Source organism: Chlamydotis macqueenii, chromosome 12 (assembly GCF_036417535.1).
Source record: "Chlamydotis macqueenii isolate bChlMac1 chromosome 12, bChlMac1.mat, whole genome shotgun sequence".
Classification (NCBI taxonomy): Eukaryota; Metazoa; Chordata; class Aves; order Otidiformes; family Otididae; genus Chlamydotis; species Chlamydotis macqueenii.
Window position 1 is genome coordinate 19,117,089 of NC_141567.1, and position 9,294 is coordinate 19,126,382.

Below are 9,294 nucleotides of genomic sequence, written 5' to 3' on the forward strand. Positions count from 1 at the left end.
TCTGCTAGTTCAAAGAATGCACAAAAGATAGTTTTCTTTATACCATAGTGCCTGGTATTGTGGGCAGTTTGTGGGCTTTACAAATACTGCTTCAGTATCTCTGCTACCTTGGCTCACATTGCTGCCATTTGACTTTGTCAGAGTCACCTCCTTCACCCCACCTTCCTTGGGTGACCTCCCAAGACCTTCCTGAGCAGAGAGGCAGTGGCAGCAAAAGGCCCTTGTGCTACAGGTGGAAAAGGCATAGAGGAAGGGAGATGGTTCTGATTTTATTTGCCATTTTTAACCCCTACTTCTTGATGCATGTTATCCATCAGTGAGTGTAAGATAGCATATGCCACATCTCATGTTAAATACATCCAGTGAAGATCCTAGGTATGTGGGGGAAAGTGGAATTTTGAGTAACAAATTTGCTGCTTGCCTTGTATAAGCACTACTCCTGTGTTTTTCATTTAGACTACATCCACTTTCCTTATCTATTCCATGCCACTGCACTACACAAAAAGCACAACATTGCTGTGTTATGACAACTGTGTTCTTGTTTTGCTTTGGCTTTTTTGTTCTCATAATTATCGGACCTCCCAGTAAACTTCTTACTGGCCCCACTTAACATATAGAGATCAAATTCCATCAGGAAATAAGTTATTCTAAGGAGGCTTTATAGCATTGCTGAATCTTACTCTTCAGGTTTGCACAGTAACTTTCAGAAACTAATTTACTAGAAAAAAAAAAATCTCTGGACTACTACCCTTAACAAAGAAATAAGGTAAGAGAAGGGATCACCTCCCTCTCGTACCAGCAGACTTACAGTATTCAGGATTGCTACAGCTCTGTGCATGACCTCATCAATTTTTCACAGCTCTGCTAATTTCAGTCATGATGGAAAAACTTCTCTTTGAGATTGTATTTCTCTTGTGTGGTAGTTGTCATACCTACAGAAAATTAATTAGCCATTTCTAAATGAGAGAATGAGCTGGAGTTAACCTTTTTTGGTAAGGAGTACTCAAGACCAAGACTGAAGAAAACAAAGGAGATGTTTTGGTACCTAATCTCAAAGGAAACAGCAGTTTCAAGAGCTCAAAGAGAATGAAGAATAAGATTGTAATTCAGATCTGGTTCCCACAGAAAATGCCAGTCCCAGCAAAGTTAATGGGACACAGATTTGGCAATGTGGGAGGTCAGGAGACTGAGAGCAAGAGTAGCATCCCTCTCAGTGTATCCCACATACTACCCAGAGTGGTAGGGTTGTAAATTGATCCCACAGTCAATCAGTCTGGCTGCCCTCAAGCATGGTATTTGTATCATCAGAAAAATTCTAATTCCCAAACAGCAGTGTCTTCTGTAATGCTGTCTCTTGGACAGCAACCCAAGTTGCCTTTTGATTACAAGCCCCCTGTAGCTTCTGACAAACACATTTTAACATTAATGTTTGCAGCTGAGCTACATTCTGGTCTGATGAACACTTCCAGGTTTTCAAAATTGCTGTGGGAAGGATCAGAAAGTAAACATGAGGACTGCTGTCCATAAACCCATGTGCATCTAGCTAAGTGATAATTCTTAATATGAACAGTAAGTGATGCAGTCTTGGGTTCCAGATACTCCTGAGTATAAATATACACACTTTTTAATGGTTGTTTTTAAAAGCATCTATTAAATTAGCATTTGTTTTTAAAAATTTAGACCTTTATTTTTTTCTTGTATGTATCCAAAGACAGAACAAACTTTGCTGCACAAAGTACACATGGAAATACTGTATTACAATTTTGAAAATAGGATTTAGTCTTCTAAACTACTTGGGTATTATATATGGTGATCCAAATCACATGAGACTAGTATGGAATTATGTTGAACTCTTTACTTTGTCTGAAATTCATACCATGCAGCAATAATGGTGTTTTTTTCAATTGCCTGTATTTTAAGAATGCTGATAAAGCACTGGAGCAATGCCAGGTATTTTAGGAAATACATTGCTCTTTCCCTGGCTCCCCAGATGTTACAATACACCACGTTTTTTGCTGGAATAAAGAGTAGTTTTTACTGTATTTTTTTAACTGTGGTATTCAGTGTAAGAGAAAAATCTTCACCTTTAAAATGCGAGATGTTGTTAGCACCTTGTCTTCAAACAAATCATTCAGATAACATGCACTATAATGTACATAACTGTTTCCTTACAACCTCCTTCAATGACTGGCAACAGCTGCGCCTCACTTTTATCCTGTGGTTTTATTGTTTGGAATTACTCATTATTTGTTATGATTTATAACAACAAAAGTCTTTGATGCTTTCAAACAATGAAACATAGACTTGGACATATTTAAACGAATCCAACAGATGCATTGTCTGAGTCTGTGCAGTACCAAAGGAGAGAGCTATAGTTGACACAGGATTATTTCCTGCTGGAAGCTTGCCAAAGAAAAATTGGCGGCAGTCACACTATTCTTTATTGCGAGTCTCTTCTCATGTGTGTTTTTAATAAGGCACTAACATCTGGGCCCACAGGGTAAGCTTCATGTGTACAAATAGTATACCTTTTCAAAATCAATATTTATTTGCAAACTTTTCACTCAAGAAAAAACATCCCAGAGTATCAGCTTTGGGGTCACATGCTACTTCAGCACTACTTTGGGTTTGTGGAGCTGAAGCATTAGATAAGCTTTGTTCCTTCCTGAGCCTCCTGTTCAATTGCTGTGTTCTCTTTATGGCCATGCAGGGATTTCCATGGCATGGCCTCAGGCTTCTGCAGGCAGCTAGCACTGCTGCAATTATTGATCTCCACTGGAGAGCCAAGGAATGAAATCACAGGAAAATGGAGTGGTGTCTTGGGATGGTTACCTCTAATGTAAGGCACATGGTCGGGCAGAGCACAGGAAGACATCTGTCATCTTGGCTGATGGGAAGCCACCTACATTCCCTCCTCGGTCTATTTCTCCCTTCTCTGTTTCTTTCCTGCATCCTTGAACCCTACTTTATGCTTAGCAATCTGAGTGGGTGCTGTGAGCAGGTGTAACTTGAGCATGGGTAAGTGAGCTTTTATGTTCTGCAAAGATTTGCGATTCTGGCTTGTTGGACAGCAAGAGGGAAGCCCTGCTGAGTGCTTACTTCTGCTGTACCAGGTTGCTGACCTTCTGTTCTGGTTTTGTTTGGTGAGAGGGGGCCTAAGGTGGCAGCTTCTGTAGGAAACTGCTAGAAGTCGCTCCCCTTTGTTCAGTGGACTCGGCCGGGCCTAGCGCGGACCCGCTGCTGGCCAAGGCCGAGCCGATTGGTAACAGAATGTTCTGTGATAATGTATTTAAGAAGGGGGAAACAGCAAAAAAAAAAAAGATGTGAAGCAGCTGAGTGGGGACAGACAGGGGGAGGTGCAGGCCTTGTGGGCCTTGCAGGCCTCACCCTCTGGCCTCCCGCCGGGCAGCCGACTGGGCCTGACTCGGCCCAGCCTGGCTGCAGGAAGTGGAGAGGAGATGAGAAGTGAATAAGATGTAAAAAGGATCCTGAGAGGCGTCTGCCAGCCTGTTGTGAGGAACGACTCAGATGCCAAGGTCAGTGAAGAAAGAGGGGGAGCAGTAATGTGGCTCCTGGCCAAGATTCCCCTGCAGCCTGTGGTGATAACCATGGTGGAGCAGGTTGTCCCCCTGCAGCCCATGGAGGTCCACGGAGGGGCAGAGATCCACCTGCAGCCTGTGGAGGACCCCACGCCAGAGCAGGTGGAGGCCTGAAGGAGGCTGTGGCCTGTGGAGGGCCCGCTGGGACAGCTGTTCTGGAGAGACTACACTCCGTGGAAGAGATGACCCATGCCGGAGCAGTTTCACGAAGGACTGTGGCCCATGGGAGGGACCCCACGATGGAGCAGAGGAGGAATGTAAGGAGTTCTTCCCCCAACAATGAAGCAGCAGTGTAAAACAATGTGTGATGAACTGACTGCAACCCCCATTCCCTCTTCCCCCCTGTGCTGCTCGGGGTGGGAAGGTAGTAGAGATAATGTTAAGCCTGGGAAGAGGGAGGGGTGGGGGGAGGTTATCTTGTTCCCTGTCTCATTCTCCTGCTAATTTTAGAAATAAATGAATAGTTTTCCCCAAGTCAAGTCTGTTTTGCCCATAACGGTAACTTTAAGGATTTTCTCCCTGTCCTTATCTCAAACCTCGAGCTGTTTTTGTTATATCATCTCCCCCTTTTCTCTTGGAGGGTGAGGGGAGTGAGAGAGAGACTGTGTAGTCTGGTCTTGATTGGGGATGAACTGCGACATCTTTTAAAATAGCTCTTCCCATACCCTGTGAGAATCTGGTTGTATTTCTTCCCAGGTATTTGGTTTCTTGTTGTCTCTTGTTGTTTCTTTAGTATGTGAACCAGCTCCTGGGGCCTCATCAGATGGAGAAGTGGGAAAGTTCTGTTTTTCTTTTTGTTAAGCAGTATACCTACATAAAAACATAGGTTATTGTGTGGTAGAAATATGCTAGAGTATTTGCTCAACAGTATCTTACTGTATTGCTGACCTAATCACCTAATGTCTGAGGAAAAAAAGGAGTGGAAGATAAGGGAAGTTAGTCCTCATTGCTGGTGCCAATGCTTTGAATAGATTGAGGAGCTCTGAAAGAGATCCCAACACATGGATGGAATTTTGCTCAATAAACAAAATGGCTGCATAAAACTATGTAGCTTCAGCGGACAAAAGGAGTTGCTATAAAGAGGGCAGTGGGTTCTTTGTAGTCTGTCTTCTACAATAATGTCTTAAGTTAGTTTACCCAACTCTATCCAAATGGGTGAAGAATGCAATATTATAAAAACCTGATGGAGTAGATGAGTTTGTTACAAGGACTGTGTGGGAAGAAAAGAGCCACTCCTGACATTGAGTGGGAGAGTATAAATGGACACAACTCCGAACTTTTGCATAATGTATCTTCAGGGTAAATGTGCAAGTGGAGTCCTTGTCTATCAGTGCTGAGCATGTGTGCGTGTTCTTTGTGCGTATCAGGATGGCCTGTATTTAACTCTTAAAATGATGTCTAGATCTTTTGATACTCTTCTTTTTGAAGAGGAATTTATAGATATTTATGCCAGTACAGTTATATCTGCTTCCTCCTCTAGTCAGAGCACGTCTTGTTGTTTGTGCATACCTGACCAGGTTTATAAGACTAACATGTTCAACCAAGTAATTAATCATTTCTGATTATCAAATTCATACATAATCAGCTTTTCACTCATGGGAATAGCAAATTAGATCTTCCCTCAGTAAAATAAAAAATTCACACTCTTCATATGAAATTACTGACAGCACATAATTAGTATAAAAATATGAATTACATAAAATAATTTTATTAAAAAAACAGATCAGTGCATCCTTTATTTTCTTTCCTATGTATTCTTATCTTAGGCTGCGTCAAATAAGCTACTTTTTCTGTGACTTCATTGATAAATCTCTTTACTGTTGTGGTCTCTTATTGATGTATTAAGTCAATGCTGATTTAACAGCCTGTTTAAAATCACAGCATTATTAACAAGAACTGTATTACTTCTGGCATGCCTGAGGTCTGGAGGGAATGTAAACGTAACAGCCCTGATTCTCTGTTAATTTTAAGTTCAGCTGTGGGACAATTTGATACTTTCTGGTTTTTTGGGGGACATTTTAGTGCCCAGAGTTGGTGTCACTTAGGTTCAGTTGCCCTGCCTCCTGCTGGGTGGTGGGAAACCGAGGACAGCTGGCATTGCTCCTTCTCCTATCCTCTCTTTCAAGCACATTTCCCTTGTATTTCTATAGGAAGCCGCACTGCCAACCCTGTGCTGCACATCACACCCCATCTCTGGACATTAGTCCTTGAATGGGCTGTTTCCATCCATTTTCTGCTGCATATGTAATGCAAACAAAGTGGGGTGACCTGAGGAGCTAATGTACAGGCATGTAACTGTGCATTGCAACAGGGCTAAATATTCTCTAATCTTTTTGTTTCCATTTTAAAGATCTCATAGCAGAAGAGTCTATTAAATCTACTAATTGTAATCAGGACTTGTGGATTTGGCAGTTTTCCCTTACTCCCTAACTAGCTTTACTATTTCTGCCAAGCCACCCCTTCCTTTCAGAGCTGACCCAGCACTTTGCAAGGCTAGACCTGAGACAACTTGTCCCAACTCTGGAAAACACTGGATTTCTTTCCACAGATGTAATGAATTCTGCAGAAAGGATTGTTCTTCTCTGATTATATTCATCACCTGAAGGGCAAAACTCAGTTTCAGTGCAGACTTGCTTTCCTTCCAGAATGGGTTAGTCTGTATTGTATTACATGCAATCCCTCCTCGTTGTGCAGGAAGGGGAAATGAGAGCACAGCAGAAGCATCTGCTCCCCAACTTTTGTATGGATAAATCCTTGATGCTTTCCTTGTTGGTATATATTGCATGTGAATGTGAACTATTGCACATTTTGTGGTCAGTTGCTAAGGAAAAAAGGTATCCCACAGCAGGGGAACAGTACAAGGTCTCTTGTGTCACTCCAGCCTTGTGCTCAGGGAGAAAGTATGTTGTGGGATTTTTAAAGGATAGTAAACCTCTCTTGATCATGAAATATGAGCTAAGATTTCACTGGGGCATGTATCCTAATGAGAACTTGGCCCGTATTTAGGCCCTTACATACCATCCTACACTCTGTATTGTGCATATCTGGCTTTATAGTTTGTATTTTTAAGTGCCCTTGCAACAATTTGCTTATTCAAATAAAGCACAAAACAAGTACATTCCCTTTTGAATGGAGCAGGTGTCTGTGCAAACATGTGTATGTGTACATGCCTACCTTGTTAATTGACCAGAGAGAAGCAATTCGTACTAGTGACCTTGGCAATTTGGGCAGAGATGGGTTTTTAACATAATGCTGTAGACTTCATTAAGAGTTAAAATCCAGACAAGGTGGAAAGTGGTACATAATGTATAAAAAGATGCACATAATGTTCTGTTTCAACCTTGCAGACAAAATTATTGACATCTAAGTTTCTAGTGAGATGAAGATGTATACACAGGTAGAAAGCATAGGCAGAGTCAAGGTTGGGATCTTTCTTTACTTTGGAATGAGGCTAATCTCTTGGTGCTTGGCAGGGCTAGATCTAGGCACAGGCAATGGAAGCAGCAATAGGGATGGCAGAACAGGTCCCGGTAGAGCCCCCAAAACTGGTGGTGGCTGCTGCCAGGAGAGGTGATGAGATTGTATGAAACAGCAGCTTCTTTGGGAAAATGGGGCATGTAAGCCTTTTCTGGATCCTATTCACTTTTCAGTGGCAGAAAAAGCCGGCTCTGGGTGTAACATAGGCACTTCATCCTCAGGGCAGCACAACTTTGTTTGCTTATGCTGATAGGAAGCCTTGAGCCAGCTCTGGTGGTTGGCTTGCGTTCACTGTGCCTTACAAATAAAATGTGTACAATTACTCATTAGCCACTTTACATAAACCAAACAGCTAACATTTTTTTTAAAAAAGCTTCAGATAAAACTGTTTTGAATGCTGGCAGACATTCATGGATATTTAGACAGATGAAATACTTAGACCTACATGAAATGAAATATGAAAGACTAGCAGAACAATTGAGCAAGAACTCAGCTGTTCCAGCAGAGCAGCAAGCTGTGGACTCTTACGAGGTCTGAAGACAGAAGAAGTGACAAGATGGAGAAATACAGGAGAGTTGTTCCAGATGTCAAAATTGCAGGGAACGCTCTTGTTATTGTGAGGCTTTGTGAAGGGATGTAGAAGCAGCGGATTTTGAATTGGTGGCAGAAGTTAGTCTATGAATAATCATCTCATTGAGTAAGTGTTGCTTTTACTTTCCACAATTCTATCCAGAAAGAACTGTAGTAATGCCTCCAATTGTTGCTGAGTCCAATGAATAAGTTTCTCCAGTGGCAGACATCCAACCGTTTCTGTCTGCCGGGCTTTATGAGATGGAATACTCTTCCCTCGCCCAGAAGCATGATCTCTTCTATGGCCACTAAACTGGCCAGAGATCTGAATTTCTGTCTAGGAGTCCAGACTGCAGATTCTTCCAAATATCTAAGTAAATACAATAGAGGTTTATTTGCACAATTTTAGGTGCAGCTGTATGTGAGACAAATATTGATGGATTTGGCAGGAATGTTGCCATGCCAGGGGCAAAAATGAGTTGTCCTTCACTACTGCACTTTGAGGAATGTGCCACAATGTGCAGCCCTCAGTATCCAGTGATAACTCACCTATGCAATTAAATGTGTAGTCAGTTGATCTACATGTTACAGTGCTCAAAAAAGAAATCCACTTTAAACGTATTTCTCAGAGTTTCAGTAACTATCGGCACCTTTAGATCCCTTTCCTGCTTGTCACTATTTCTTTGCATTGCCTTTTTCTACCACTCTGACAAAGCACTGTGTGTCACTGATTCTTTTTCTATGCCCAGATCCAGCAGCTAGGATTGAATGTCTCCACAATGGCATCATAGTTGAGAGTTGTGAATGTGGCAATGAAAATGAAAAGATAAAATCAGTTAGGTCTATAGTGGCATCCTTTTTTTTTTTTTTTGAGGAAAAAACAGTTCAATGGGCAAGGACCAGTCTTCTAAAGGTGTCTGTCACCTAAAACGGCCAATAGACCCTTGTTGCAATCCTGAAAATCAGCATAAGTCCTGCTAATCTGTGCCCTTATCTGTGAAACCTGTCCTTTACAGATCGATCTTGCACATATTGAGGTTGATGGCACAAGTCCTGCTGAAGTCTGTGTGGCAGGATTAGGCCTTAGCGCAGCTTGCTCATTATCACTAGCATCATTGCTTTCCTGACAAGCAGAAAATACACAGTGAAGTGATGAGGCAGAGCCTTATTTTGTGGCTCAGCAGGCACTTAAAGGTGTTACTGTCATACCTTACAGCCTAAACTCAGCATCTGACCCCTGGCCTGCCAGATATCAACTCTCTATCTGTGCAGGTGTTTAGGGAATCTTATTAAATGGCTGGCACGATGTTGAAGCAACAGCTAAATCACAGGATTAATTGTTCTGTTTTATCAGCTATTTTTTAGAGAGGTGAGGACTGCAACCTGTGTGACACAATGTGCTGGGCTATTCCATTCACTGCTGCCGAGGTTGCCAGGATAACTTTATAGTCAGGCAGCTGGAGTATTGCAGCAAGCGGTGCTAGACGGTACTAAATGTAACCACTCTGCCTTAGGGATGATTTCAGCATTCCTTCAATAATATGTAACAGAGCCAAACTAGAGATATCGTACAAATTAGAAACACAGCTTGCCCAGAAATGTTTTTTATCTGTGAAGTATTTAATTCAGTTGTATCCTATTATGAATT